Here is a 15,332-nt window from a genome sequence, read left to right as displayed (position 1 = left end):
GCCTATAGTTTCGCATTTTCAACTTACAGACTCGCGTTCCAGATAAAATTTATATTGCGCATCGTTCAGCGAGAAGACACTGGTATTTTTGATTTCTTAAGAAGTTCGACGTTTTATCTAAAACGACGAGCCTCCGATGTGAAGATGGAACACCTGCTAATCCTTCGCGCTTCGAATTTTATTTCAATTTCGTCGACAAGCAGCTCCCAACGCTTTTAAGTGCTCTATTTGAAATTTACTTGAATCAAAAAATAAGACAATTTAAATAAATAAAGGAAGAAATAAACGAACTTAAATACCAATTTTATTCACACTATTGTTGTATTTTCTAATTTTTAAGTGTACCATATATCTTGAAGCAATTTCCAGGATGCAATCACAAAAAAAGCTCGACCTGAAGGAATGTCAAGTGGAACTGAACAAAGGAGCTTGTGAAATAAAAACTGATGTTGAGTCATAGGAGTGCAAAGGGTTAAAGAATGGTAGAAACACGTACGAAATAATAAAAAATAAGTTGATTGCTTAAATTCGAAATGAATAATAATTATAATAATAATAATGAAGAGAAAAGATATTCGCAGGGAATGCGATGGTTGGTATTTGTTTGATCGTTTGGAACATGTCTGACAGTCGTTTACCGAATTTGTCAGCGGCAAGATTAATTATGATCTTGGTAATAGCACGTTCCAGCACACGAAATTAATCGTGGAGACAGTTCGTTAGACCCATCTGACGCGATCTAATCTGCCGTTCTCAAAATATCTGGGCAGAATCAGGTCAGAATATACATTTGTTTCTGTAAAATATGATATAAGAATCGTTGCCCGTCAGCAAGATTTAAGCTACGTATTCGAATCGAAGTATGTAAATTGCAACGTGATTTGAAATAAAACTTTGATATATCGTCGCGTACAGTTCTCCGGCGAATATAAAACAAACTCCAATGTACTGTCTTTTACCAGGATTTAGTGTGACGTATTTAAGTATCATAAATCATTGTATGCCACAGAATCAAAATTCAAAATACAAAATTTGTATATATACAGGGTGGTTGGTAACTGGTGGTACAAGCGGAAAGGGGGTGATTCTAGGCGAAAAAAGAAGTGGAAAATATAGAATAAAAATTTTTCGTTCGAGGCTTCGTTTCTGAGAAAATCGACTTTGAATTTTCGCTGGGTACGCGTGCGGTACGTTATAACGGATCTCACTGTAGATCGTTGTCTCGATGGAAAAATTAAAAAAAAAAAAATTTTATTCTATATTTCCGACCTCTTTTTTCGCGTAGAATCACCCCCTTTAGGCTTGTACCACCAATTATCAACCACCCTGTATATATTTCAAATTACTTAAAGTAGAAGAAAAATTAGTGATAAATTTAAATTCGATAAATAAATTATTATATAGGACGGATAACATAAATAATTAAGATCGCGATATCTTTGCACGTATTTCCTTTTCTTTTTTCTTTTTTGGCACCTCGTTTCCTCCGATAATCCACTGTACAGCGTGTAAATGGTCAGAGACAGAGGAGCCGCCGTGTCGTGGTTGTTAAAAGTCTTTCGAGCAGGCTACGAAACTTACCGCTTAAGCATCGTCAAAGAGCTTCATAATGCTTTAATGGATCACTGACAGCGTTCTTAATTGCCGACTGGACGAAAAAGTCAATAATAGTAACTCAACGTAAAAATGATGGACCAGGAAAGGTCAGCTTGATCTATCCTGCTTTGTGTCGTATTTTTCAGTCAGAAAGAAAAAACCAAAGCTACGTTATAACACGTTAACAACGACTGAAAGCAACTCTGAAACATTCGTAGAAGACACGTCCATCGAAGAAGCATAGCCATGAAATTTGCCAGCTTATTTTTATCGATTATTCCATTTTCATGGGAAATTTCGTCTCGAGATTCTCGATGTTCCGTCTACGGACCCGTAAAATTAGGCGTTGCTTTATTTTATCGAATATTTCACCTTTTCAACAGCTATCGTCAAAGGGAAGGTTAACACCATCATGGAGAAAATTTCACTGAAATTCCGTCTTATTTGAAAAATCAATAAAGCCAAACGAATGTAATGAACGCAAACGGAATCTTTATCGGCTGTAGAAATTTCCTGTTACCAGATCGTGTTCCGATATTAATCCATCTTCTACGATCACAGATATCAGCGTTACAATTGCTACAACAGAATTTGCTGAATTGCTAGGACAAACCGATCTACTCGAAAGGTCCGATCGGTTTGCAAGAGGAAGGTTGAAATTCGCGACATTCCCATCAGCTGGTTAATCGAATTTACGACTAGATTTGAAATAAAAAATCAATGTTAGAATGGGAACTTTAAGCTGTTCGAATTTCATCGACGGAATTTCATTTCACTTTGTCAATTTAGTCGTTTTAATCTCACCTTCGCACCATATCGAGCAATTCTTCCCCTTTGCCTCTGTGATGGAAAAACAAAGTAAAAACAGGTGAATTAAACCGACGTTTCGCGCTCGATTAATTCAACGTTCAAAGTTAATTCGTCGTTCGAACGTTCGCGCTTTACCCGTCACGTTGCACTTCAGTTTCTTCGAAGAAACGTAATATTACGCCGGTGTACGGCGAGTTGCAAAGCTTTTGGTAGCAACTGTGCCGTAGCTAATAACCGGAAATCGAGGAGAGAAACGCGTCGCGACAAAGAACGATGACGTGACGCGAGCGGAACCTATTAATCCTTCGAACTCGCACGATCGAAGGATAATTGCTCGCGAGTTGGAATCGAGACGAGCCAACAGGCAGAGCGTGCGCTGACGTGAAAATCCGCTGCTCCTTCTCTTTTTTGTTCTTCCTTTTTCAACCCCTTTGCGCGCTTACAGTGGCGAACAAAACGAGCTTTAAAGTTGATACACGCGATTGGATCGATCGTATCGAATATCGTTGTTTAATGGACCAGATTGGGACGAAGAATTTTTATTTACAGTCCAATGTTGACCTGTGTCAGGATCGAGTCGGAAGATCGAGTCGTTTGGTAGGTAGAGTGGAAAAAGTGGAGTAACGAGGATTGATAATTTAACAATTTAGAAGATTATCAAGAATCACGGTGAATTTCTGCTGAGTTTTACGCTACTAGTGACAATGGAAACTCGAACGATCGGAAGAAAAACCTGCAGATTTTGCAACGTGAGACTTCTTAAACCTACCTGCTGTTCCTATTCCAAGGTCACGCCTTTCACATCGTCTACATGTGTCTGACAATGTATTTCCTTCGATAACCTAGACAATGATAGATCGAGCGTAATTCTTGGCGTTTGAAGCAAAAATTGTTGTTTTCGTCGTAGACCGACAATTCGGATCGACTCTATTGGGTTGGAAACTAAGTGATTGCGGATTTTGTCATTGGGTAGTATCGACGAAATCCGCAACTACTTAGTTGCCAACAAAGTAGCAACGAAATATAACGATATATCGGTATTTCGATTAGCGTGAAATTATCATGCGCTTGGTATCTCTGCAACGACGTTTTTTATACCTAATAGTTTCTAGTTGTGAGCTAATTACCTCGTAGATTGCTTTATCTTCCGTGTAGAGATATCGCGTTTGAAGGAAATAACTGAATGCGTTGTTGAGTTCCGATAGAAGATAGAGGAAAACCAGCTATGGCAAAATCTTAACATGGCATATCTGAGCGTAAAAGGAATCTACAGCTTGTTCAGCAATGATTACACGCCAAGAGAATCAGCTTACTCCTGACATCGCGTCATGCTACGAAGAATATAACGTGTTCCTTAGATATACCGTAATTCTTGAGTAACGTTCAACCTGCCACAAATAGCTTCTATACCTACGTATTAGCTGTTTCCCAATTTTGCGTTTACAAAACGATCGCTCACAAAACAGTCGCTCATCGAAGTATGTTCGCGAACATTTTTTGTTATCAGGTCATTATCGCGTGCTATACGCAGCTTTTCGAAATTTTGTCATTGGCGAAAATTTAGACGCGATCGTCGTTATCGCAATGGTAAGATTTGGAATCAACACGAAAATTTATATGGAAGTTGCAAAACATGTTTACTGCGAAAATATACGCTTCGAGCAAAATTAATACACAGCATGAATAGTGGGCTCAAACGTACAATTACAGCTAAAAATAGTCTCTCTAAATAAGCACGTTATCGCATATTATTGCCATTATATGGATTTTTTGAATTGAACTATATTTAACATGAACCAAAAGTCTCCTGTTTGTTCTTGGACTTTGATCATCATAAAACTCTGTAGCGCTTGAGCGTTCAGAAAATATACATTTTTGTATATTGTGTTATTGCTACTGTGTGTTTCAATCTTTTAATTTCATCATATTTAACGCGAAATGAAGAACTTTTATATTAACTCACATAAGTAAATCATAATAAAATTTCATAGCGTCTGAGCTTTCCAAAAATGTATGCTGTTATACCATGTTGCATGTTATCATACATTATTGCTACTATGTGTTTGAATCTCTTAGTTAAACCATATTTAGCATTAAATGTAGATCTTCTACTTGCTCACATACGTAAGCATAATAAAATTCCATGAGATTCGAACGTTTGAAAAAATGCATGCTATCATACCGTGTTGCATGTTATCATATATCACTGGTATCGTGTCTGAATGTTTTAGCCGAGACATATTTAACGCGAAAGAAAAATCTTCCATCTACCCACGCAAATGTAGATCACAATGAAATTCCATAGCATTTGAAAATTTATTATTATTTTTAATAATAAAATTTATTATTAATACCTACACGTATAAGACTAATCTTTATTCGCGAGATTTTATTCTACGATATTGTGTATCTCCCCGTTGATTTCATAAGAGAACCAGATGATAGTAATCGATACCTTTTTTTTTTTGTCAGATTTCTTTTTTTCTTCAATGATATATTGAGAGAAGATATTTCTCTTGTCTGGAAGATGTCTCTTTCCACGCAGTGAAATTTAATTCGTCGATCTCGAAGCTGAATCAAGGTTCACTAGGTCGTGCACCGTTTTAAGATACAGCGGCTGTAATTCTTCGTGTTTTTTTCGTGTCGCTGCAATAAAGCGAGAAACGCTCGGATTTCCATGGATGCGATGCACCCGAGCTACTGAACCGTGGTAAATCCGGTTGGCGCATTTGGAATGTCCAATGGAAACACGGAATACGGTGGAAAAATTACTTTCGGTTCGAAGCACGCTCCTTAGGAAAATCTTTCCACGGAAAATGGCGACTGTAATCTACCTGACCATCCGATTCTCCGGTTATTTTCCTGTATTCTCTTCCTGTCGATATTTTACGATTTCATCGGTATTTCCGATTTCCTGCAAACTTGGATATATCGAATGGCGTTATTTGAATAAGCAAAATGCCAGAAAAAGGTATCGCGAACTATTATAAGTACTTTTGATTCTATTTTAAAACTACCTAAACCTAACCTCAACCTAGTACAAAGTATCATATTTCGCCATTTTTATTTCGCCACTCGTCCGCCAGAGGCGAAACCTAATCCTAATCCGAACAGCGTGTAAAATTCTTTAAACGTTGTTCGTCGTATGCCTCGTAATCTTTTTTTGTTGTCACTCTATCGATACAGGTTAATTTAAATTGCTCTTCTAACTGTTTACTTCTGTCGCTTAATTTGCTTAATTTGCACTTAATTTTTTATTTGTAGAAAATAAAAATATATAATTATACAGTTTGTTTTAGGTTAGTTTTAGTTTCGATATGGCGTTAAGAGTACGTAGAATTGTTTGCGACGCTCCACTTTTTAAACGATATTTTATCTTTTTAGATAACTATTTCCGATATATTCCAAGTTTAAAGAAAAAACCAGAGTGAAATTGTAAAATATTGTCCACGTTCTTCTTTTACAGAAATTTTAGACTTTAATAGATTCTATTCCTGTTTTATAGATCTTATTTTATAGATTTTTACGTAAATACCTTGTGTAAATATATATAAATAAATTTCAGCCGCTGTTTAGTGTCACTTGACTGACGCGAGTAAAAACGATCGTGTAATAATACGTGTTAGGCTATGTGCGTAACAGCGACAATTTGTTGTGCTCGCTTCTATCAATCAAAAGTTCAATTTATTCTTGTTCTAACAAGAAAACTGTCGTCGTGCAGCCGCGTCGTCAAACGCGCGCACGTTCGTATAAAGTAATACGAGCAAACGCCATTTTCGTAAGCTACAAATTGTCGCCGGTGTGCACGAAGCCTTATTGTCGACTTTAGTCCACGCTCGTACGTAAGAGATTAACGCTAGAACTACCACACAAAGGAATAATATAATGAATTTTATTTTTTTTTTTTTTTGTTATTTATTCAAAATTAAAACAATTTTGTATCGTGGCTACTTATTCCAATACCAGTCAAAATAACTGGTTCTTATCAAAGCGTAAAAGGTTTAGCGAACTCGAATTAATCAGTTTCCTCGTTTTGTGTAACTTTCCACACGTTTTTAGAATTTTTACCGCCTATCGTTCGATACGATGGTGTCGATTATCAGGAAAATTCCAGATCGATCACGATGCTGACACTAGAACTACCACGCCAGTCGAAACGACTGGTTTTACAACTTTTTATAAACGTGCCAACTCTCGTTCAGGGATCATATTCCCAGATGAGTTAATAATACCAAAAATATACTACGTGACATGAGATTCCTTTTGTAAGAAAGCTACGATGAAAAAAATATTACGTATTTTTTATAGATGAATAATTTTGGCTGATTTTATACCGGTCGATAGTTCTAGCGTTAAAATGCGCTTCATTTGAAATATCCTTTGGCTTAGACATCTTTACAATCTTGGTGTCTTTCAACGTGACTATCCATTTTTCAGCTTTATCTCGCTTTTCAGAGCATTTAACAAGGAAAGGGTTCTTAAACGCCAGATTTCCTCATGTGCTTCTATTGTTCTCGTTTCAGAGAAGTGGCGTTGCGTGAATTAGCAAGAAGGGGGTGCAAGGTTGAGCGGCGGTACTCGACTCGAATATTCTTGTAGTGGCTCATCGATTGCGTTTCCCTGGATTTTCTGACGGTGAGTCCTCCAGCGATTTTTTTCCACCCACTTGTCCCACCCCAAAATTAGCAACGTGTATTCCACTCTTGCTCTGTCGTATACAAACATAATCTTTACATAAGATCTTGACTAAATATGAAATATTAGTATATTATATCGTACATATACAGTGTGGTGAATAATTTTATAATTATTCAACCCTGTTTTTAGATCTTTCACGATACTAAAGTAAATGTTGAGAAAATCGTTTCGTATAATTTTATATTATAATCTATAAAAAGAAGGAAACCGAAGATACGATAGACACAAATTTCTTTCTCTCAAAGTCTGGACAAAATTAAATTACTTTTTAAATTATACACCTCGTTGTTTGTGAAAAACTATAAATCCAGTGTTAATATCGTTACGTCTTTATCCAATATTCAGTGAAATTTGTCTCCATTTCTAATTACCTCTATCAATCTGTTGGCCACGCTATCCACTGAACTTGTTTAAAGTTTCGTTTCGAATATTCGCTCACGTGGATTTTATTCTTTCTCCAAGTTCGACGATATGTTTTACAGGTGGCCTGATCGTAAACTTTCCTTGTTAGTTAATTCACCCACAGTTCGGCATCCGATACCGGCCATGGTAATAATTCTATTCCGAAATCTTTACTGTGGCAGTTGTCTCGTTGAAGAATCGTCCCTTCACCTCAATTCCAGTTATTAAACGTAATATCTCCTAATGTTCTATAGCATTTGTAAAAAGAAAAAAAAGAAAAAAAGGTTTCGCTTAGAACATCCAGGCATGATCAATGGTACGTTGGAAATATCGAGGAAATAACGCGGAAAGTATGTTCGAAACTATAATTATTCGCAACGCTGTGTATCGTACAAATTTTTTGAACGAACATTAATTGGTTAGTTATTAGGAAATTCGTAATACAGTAGCACTTGGTTCATGTGAAACTGACGGGAGACAAGTTAGTTCGTATAATAGGAGTCCATCTATTTCTCCCTATGACCTATTTCCACCTGTGATTTTTTGCTGGGTTAATAGGAGTTCGTGTTCGTACGAGACATAAGAGGATTCCACGAAACATTTCCTCCCAAATAACGTTTAATAACATTGCAAACTTTTAGCAACTGCGAATTGTGTCATGCGACGCGTGGTCAGCTTTTTGTGATAAACGTTCGTACGCATCTGCGACTGTTTTTACAGGGCGGATGCGGTAAAAAGTGTAAAAAAGTCGTGAAACGATTAGTTTGCAACAGAGTACGAAACTCGTGTTAAATCAAAGCAAACAATAAAAGAAGCAATTCAACCAGTTAGCTGTTTTTGACGAGTATACTCGTCAGTGTGATCGACGGACATACTCGTCAGTATGATCGACGGATATACTCGTCAGTATGATCGACGGATATACCCGTCAGTATGATCGACGGATATACTCGTCAGTATGATCGACGGATATACTCGTCAGTATGATCGACGGATATACTCGTCAGTATGATCGACGGATATACTCGTCAGTATGATCGACGAGTATACTCGTCATGAAGAAATGGCAACATTCTGCGTTACGACGAGTATACTCGTCGCGCGTAAAAAGTAATCGCAATTTGCCGTTTAAATTGCAATTTAGTAATGGCAGTAAATTGCAGTAATAAAATTGAAAAACAAAAGAGTCATTCGGTTACGACTTAATTCCATATTATAACAGTCACACATACTCTGCGTTTGACGAGTATACTCGTCGTCGCTTACTTTTTGCCACGCACCTTAGATACGCGCAACAACCAACTGGTTAAAACATAGAGGCGCGTTCGATGACGACGTTTTATTCAATAAACGCACGAAGGAGAAGGTAACGCGTTAAGGGAAATGGGAAAAATACTTTTCCCAAAGATCAACATTTTGGTCATCGTCACTTTCCATATTATTATTATTGTACGAGCACGTATTACAAGCTTTCTGATTAGCGGCGAAGAGGTCACTTTCGTCGTTCGAAGTATCGTTTACGTCCGATCTGACCGGTTTGTATCAGTCGCGTAGACGTACGTTCTTTCCTTTGATAATTCTGCGTAACAAGCCATACGAGTTTCTAAATCCCTTTGAAATCGCGTTAAACGTTCGAGATTGGTATCGTTTACGGTGGAACGATGAAACGCGTGAAAAAAGAAAAACAAGCGGGACGTATAAGAGTTAATAACATAATCAATAACATAAGAGTTAAAAAGAACGTGTAGAAGTGAATAAACCGTTTAAAATAAAAAAGCCGTGTTAAAGTGAATCGCGTAGAGGAAGAAAGGTGCCGTGTAAAAAGAGTCCCACAGGTGTACGTAATATGGTGGATTGACGCTGAGCGGCAGTTCAGGTGATAGAAGCTCGGCTAATGTTCAGGTAATCAGCCGCCGCTAAAATTTCTTTCGTGTAAACCGACTTCCATTATGTATTTTCGAACGTATCGAATGTTAGATAGGGTGAACGAATAATACGTCAAACGGGGTTCTAGATAGATGGAGCAGATAGATATTCGGAATTAATGGGACGCTATCGTGTTTCTAGGAATAGATAATATTTGAAATTACATAGTTAGCACTTCGACGAATTCTGTACTTTGATATACCAGCCTTAAGATTTCGAATAATGTATTTATGTTTCGTACGATATATACATTGATCTCGGAAGACGATAGTAGCGAATATTAACCTAACCTAACCTTACCAGGCTTCGAACTTTCATTCGAAATTGTATTGTACGTTCGTTGTCGCTTCTTTCGCTCGTCCAACTTTACGTAAATAATTGAGAAACTGATTAATAGGGTAATAGAAGAATTTACGTAAAGTTAGACGAACGAAAGAAATAAGAACGAAGATACAATTTTAAATTAAATTTTAAAACCGGTCATTTGACCGGGTCTGGTAAGGTTAGTGTTAAATAAATGATTAACCGTACTTATATTACTAACTATAACTGTGTATAGCCAATAATTTGGTTTACTGTATTTATTAATTCAATTATACTATTAACTAAATATTACCATCATACCTTCGATATTATACATATTTCTTTGTATCATATTTCGAAGCATCAAACTTGTCACAAATGCAGAAAAATCCGCAGTCCACTGGTCGCCAAGTAAAGCCAACCCCGAGCCAACTAAATCACCCTCTTACTACTCACGCTTTACGATCCCATTTCGAGCAACCATAATCTGTCCATAAAATCCACTGTGCGTCAATATTTGCGAGGAGGCTGGCGGGTGGCCGGCACAATGAACTCGCTGTAAACCGTCGTTGGCCGAGTATTTATGTTAATTAGAAGCGAGGTCGTCCTTAAAGCAGGGTGAAACACGAGCCTCGAGACGCTCGAAGATGCAATTGGTTGCACTGTAGCGCACTTCTCTGCAAAATAGAATTAATTCCAGTGTCTTTCTCTCTCTCTCTCTCTCTCGCTCATTCTACGATTCTCTTCAATCTAGCACGCGTGAAGTATTCTCGAAGCGCTAACGAAGCGGAATTAATGGCAGAACTATCGGTTTTCGCAACTTTCGCGTATCCTTTTACCTAGGGGCAGGAGCTAGTAAACCCTTGCAGCCAAGGTAGTAGCTACGAGTCGATGCCTCGTCCTTCTGATAAGATTAATCGAGTTGCGTCGGTTACACGAGTTTCCACCGCACTTTTTACGTGTTCTGGGGATGTTGCACGCGGTGGAGAATCGGCAGGGTGGATTTTTTGTCGATCGAAGACAGCGGAAGGAACGTGTATACGTCGTACGTCTAGTTAATTTTTGCCTGTTGGATATAAAAAGGAGATTGTTGCTTTACATAGATTTCTCATTCCTCTTCTCGTTCGATCTCGATGTACGCTGGAGGAGGAAGAAATATAGAGATATCTATTAAATGACAGATGGTAAATTATAAATTATTGTTCTTAAATAGGAAATTGTTTAGGTATCTTCGTCGTCCCATAAGTTCGTTCCGTCTCTGTAGCGCGCTACTTGCAGCAAAATTTGAAACGTATCTTGTTAAATGTTAAGGAGGTACGTAATCTCTCGTTCGCAACCTCTTGCCACCATTTTCCACAAAGACGTTACGCCGTCGCTGTGAAACTCGACACGTGAAAAACTATCAAGAACCCAGGCGTTTGCACGGCGTGAGTCGGTTTTTCTAGCGGACGTCGATCGCATCCAAAAGACCGGTGCAACGCCAGCGAACGTCGAAGCTGTTCCGGGAACTGACGGAGCACGGTAACAGTCGGCGAAATTTGCTCTAAACTCGATACGTTACTTCGTGGAAGTATGGCTTTTCCTCCGTGGGAGAGAGAGCCAGAGTTCCACAAAATCGCGACCATTTAAAGAGACGTTAGGAGGACGACGTTTCAACAGCGACGAACAAGTGGAACAACTCGCGTGCAATTAGCTTCCGACCTGACCTTCCGCTTTCACCGAAGCTGCGGCGTAAACATTGTGGCAACCCAATGGCGAGGCAACAACAACCGAATTCTACCTTTCTGAAATGTCTTATCGAAATACAAAGTTACGAACCAAAGAAGTTCTACGTCATTTGATCCTCGTACTACGTGTAACGCTACGTGTAATACACGTCTCCTTGTTTACGTCTACGGTAGAACCTCGTTTGTACAAAAAATTCAGACCCAACCTCGCACATACGAATTCCTAAGCGAGCCTCTATTACCTAACACGAGGATCACCGATGTATCTTGTTCTTACGTATATATATATATATATATATTGCATTTCACGAAGTCCTGCGTGTGGCTGAGGAGAAGCACCAACGAGCACACTCTGTGGCGTAAACAAAGCGTGAACCGCGAGTTTTTTTCTCACCTCATGTCTGCAGCGTTTATATATTTGTATTCGCATATATATATATACACACACACACAAATTTGTCGCACGACATATTGTTGAGTAAACCGATACGTGCCGTTTCCATAGTTACCATCACGAAACCAAAGATCGTGTAATCGTGAAAACGAATTAGACAAACTCGGTCATCCGAACGGCAGTCTCTCGTATCCGAACTTATAATATAACGGGTGGGGATAGCCGGCGAGCCTCTCTTATCCGAACTTTCGGATAAACGAGTTTCTACCTGTTGTAGTTGGCTGTTCTCGCGTCAGTCTCACAGTATTTCAGTCGAGTTTCTCTCTTTTCGTTCTGTTCTCTCTGGTCCTCGGAGCAAAATGCTGTGTCAATTTCGCGTTTGTCTTTGCAAAACTTGCCAGTTGGCATTTTCTTCGTATCTTCGGTTTTTATCGTTATCAGTTTCGTCCATTCCATATTTCTCGATGTGGTCGACCTTATTAACGCGAATAACCGTAGCTCGGCGTTCTGGAAATGCGAAGAGCAAGCGGATAAGACGAACAGAATGGAATACGTGCGTTGTTTCTCTATACTTTTGTATGTAAGAAGGTTTTCATTTTCATGGCCTCTCTTTGCCTACCCGATGCGAACACGTGCACGCGTACGTCGGATGTATCGGAGGATTCTCGCGTTTCATAACGCGCTTTTCAATGCCGTGGAAATTCACCGAGCAAGACGAACGATAAACGAGAAATCGCTGCTCGAGAAAATCCTTCCTCGTACGGTACTTAGCCCGTGACCTTTTCTAAGATAAATCCGTTTCTGTATACGATTCTACTGTATATCGTCGTTTTATTCAAACTGCGTTCTTCGATATTCCCTATTCACAGATTCGAATAATTTCTTTCACAGTAATTTCCCTGTAAATGGTATTTGAACGAAAATTTTGTCCCACCAGAAGATTCTCTTATCACAACGTTATACGGTATCAACGTATCGTATCGATTAATTCAAAAAATTCATCTCCAATTCTGAGAAGGTTAAAAATTAAGATCTGTGTAATTTAAATATTCTTTTCTTCTTGAAATAATCTCCGAATAAATAAACTTCGTCCCATAGCGATATTGTTGCTTTACGAAGTTTCTCGGACATTCGTCGGAAATTTAGCGTACTCGAATCAATTTGTTCGTTTTCTTTTTACCATTCTCCATTCGTACGTGTCTCTGGATTTACTTATATAAATCTTATACTTTGGTCGATTTAAATCGATGTGTTTCGCGGCCATTCGGTCCATAGGTCAATCGTGCTCGTTCAATTTTACAAATATAAAAATCGACGTGCTTGGAAATTTCGAAATAGAGAGAAAATGACTTTATGTATATGTATACACTATATTTGAAAATGGCTTGTAAAAGGAAATGTAAGAAATAATTCATCTCCGCAACTAATATGTTTTTGAATATGCAAATATTTCGCGATAAAATCGTTGGTAGAGGGACGATGAAAAATTGGCGTGGACAGGGCAGAGGAAAATCCGGCGAGATCACATAATTCTCGAAGTAATTTCTATTACGCGATGGAAATTGAATTACTATTCGCATTACAGGCGGTTCGACTTATTCGCTTAGCCCCGGCCACCTGACATTTTCTTCTTTCTCGCCTTCTTTTTCTTCTACTTTTTTATCCTCTCGTGTCGCGGAAATAAATTGCACTTACTAAGTGCTGCAGGAAGTAATTTTTCCGCTAATATATCGTACAGTTATCGTGATATATTCGCCAGATAAGTTACAACCGTGATAAGAGGAGGTTGAAAGGGGGCGAAAATGTGGAAACGAAATGTTCTTGATTCATAATGAATAAGGATAGGATGTCAGAAATCTCGAATGAAAAATGTTGACTTTATTATCGGGGAATTTTATAATTTGCTTAATGATCGGTTAAACGTAGATTAAGGCGTTCTTGATTCACGACGAAGCGCCGGATATAATGGGAGAAATCTCGAATAAAAAAATATTTATTCCACGATTGGGGAGTTTTACAATTTGTTTTAACGATGGGTCAAACTGATTAAGAGATTCTTAATTCATAGCAAATTGCGTACGTAAGATAAGAAGGTTATAATGTGGGAAATTTTGGGTAAAAAAACTCGCAGTCAATTATTTCTGATGGAATTGAAATGAGAATTTGATAATTTGCTCGACGATGAGTTACGACGTACGTAAAATAAGAAGACTATGATGTGGGAAATTTTGGGTAAAAAAACGCAGTCAATTATTTCTGATAGAATTGAAACGAGAATTTGATAATTTGCTCGACGATGAGTTACGACGTACGTAAAATAAGAAGACTATGACGTGGGAAATTTTGTGTAGAAAAACGCGCAGTCAATTATTTCTGATAGAATTGAAATGAGAATTTGATAATTTGCTCGACGATGAGTTACGACGTACGTAAAATAAGAAGACTATGATGTGGGAAATTTTGGGTAAAAAACTCGCAGTCAATTATTTCTGATAGAATTGAAACGAGATTTTGATAATTTGCTCGACGATGAGTTACGACGTACGTAAGATAAGAAGACTATGGAATGGGAAATTTTAGGTAGTAAAACACGCAGTCTATTATTTCTGATAGAATTGAAACGAGAATTTGATAATTTGTTCGACGATGAGTTACGACGTACCTAAGATAAGAAGACTATGGAATGGGAAATTTTGTGTAGTAAAACACGCAGTCAATTATTTCTGATAGAATTGAAACGAAATTTTGATAATGTGCTCAACGATGAGTTACGACGTACGTAAGATAAGAAGACTATGGAATGGGAAATTTTGGGTAGTAAAACACGCAGTCAATTATTTCTGATAGAATTGAAATGAGATTTTGATAATTTGTTCGACGATGAGTTACGACGTACGTAAGATAAGAAGACTATGGAATAGGAAATTTTGGGTAGTAAAACACGCAGTCAATTATTTCTGATAGAATTGAAACGAGAATTTGATAATTTGCTCGACGATGAGTTACGACGTACGTAAGATAAGAAGACTATGATGTGGGAAATTTTAGGTAAAAAACTCGCAGTCAATTATTTCTGGTAGAATTGAAACGAGAATTTGATAATTTGTTCGACGATGAGTTACGACGTACGTAAAATAAGAAGACTATAACGTGGGAAATTTTGGGTAAAAAACGTGCGAAATGTGCGTACGTGTAAGATATCTTGAAAGAGAAATCAGTCATTGCATAATTTCATAATTTGTTTAACGACTTATTAAACAGATCGAGGAATCATGTAGTTCTTGAAGATCTTCCAGTTTATCAGTTTTTCTTCTTCTTAAAGTCGCAGACAGGAGGTATCGGAACTTTGGCAATTGAAACGTTGATTCAATTATCGAAGAGTTCGATAATTTGCTAATAGTCAATGAAACAAATTAAGAAGTTGCTCGATTTTTTTCCCGATTCTCGGACTTTGAAGTTTGTAAGTTTCTTCGTAA

The 15,332-nt window shown here is 37.8% G+C and overlaps 1 protein-coding gene across 4 annotated transcripts in view; it reads left to right on the top strand.

Annotated features, from left to right (window-relative positions):
- LOC117216689 (ras-related protein Rap1) overlaps positions 1 to 15,332 on the top strand; it is a 69,703-nt gene that overhangs the window by 24,669 nt on the left and 29,702 nt on the right. For 2 of the 4 annotated variants that reach the window (XM_033463623.1, XM_033463622.1), the window contains exon 2: positions 6,930 to 7,041. The exons of the other annotated variants lie outside the window; for them this stretch is intronic. The gene's annotated coding sequence lies outside the window, so the exon portion shown is untranslated. The remainder of the gene's footprint in view (positions 1 to 6,929; positions 7,042 to 15,332) is intronic. 4 annotated transcript variants of the gene reach the window in all.

Source organism: Bombus bifarius, unplaced genomic scaffold (genome assembly GCF_011952205.1).
Source record: "Bombus bifarius isolate JDL3187 unplaced genomic scaffold, Bbif_JDL3187 scf7180000007973, whole genome shotgun sequence".
Classification (NCBI taxonomy): Eukaryota; Metazoa; Arthropoda; class Insecta; order Hymenoptera; family Apidae; genus Bombus; species Bombus bifarius.
The sequence above is the reverse complement of the archived record's forward strand: the minus strand, read 5'-3'. Positions and strand labels throughout refer to the sequence as shown.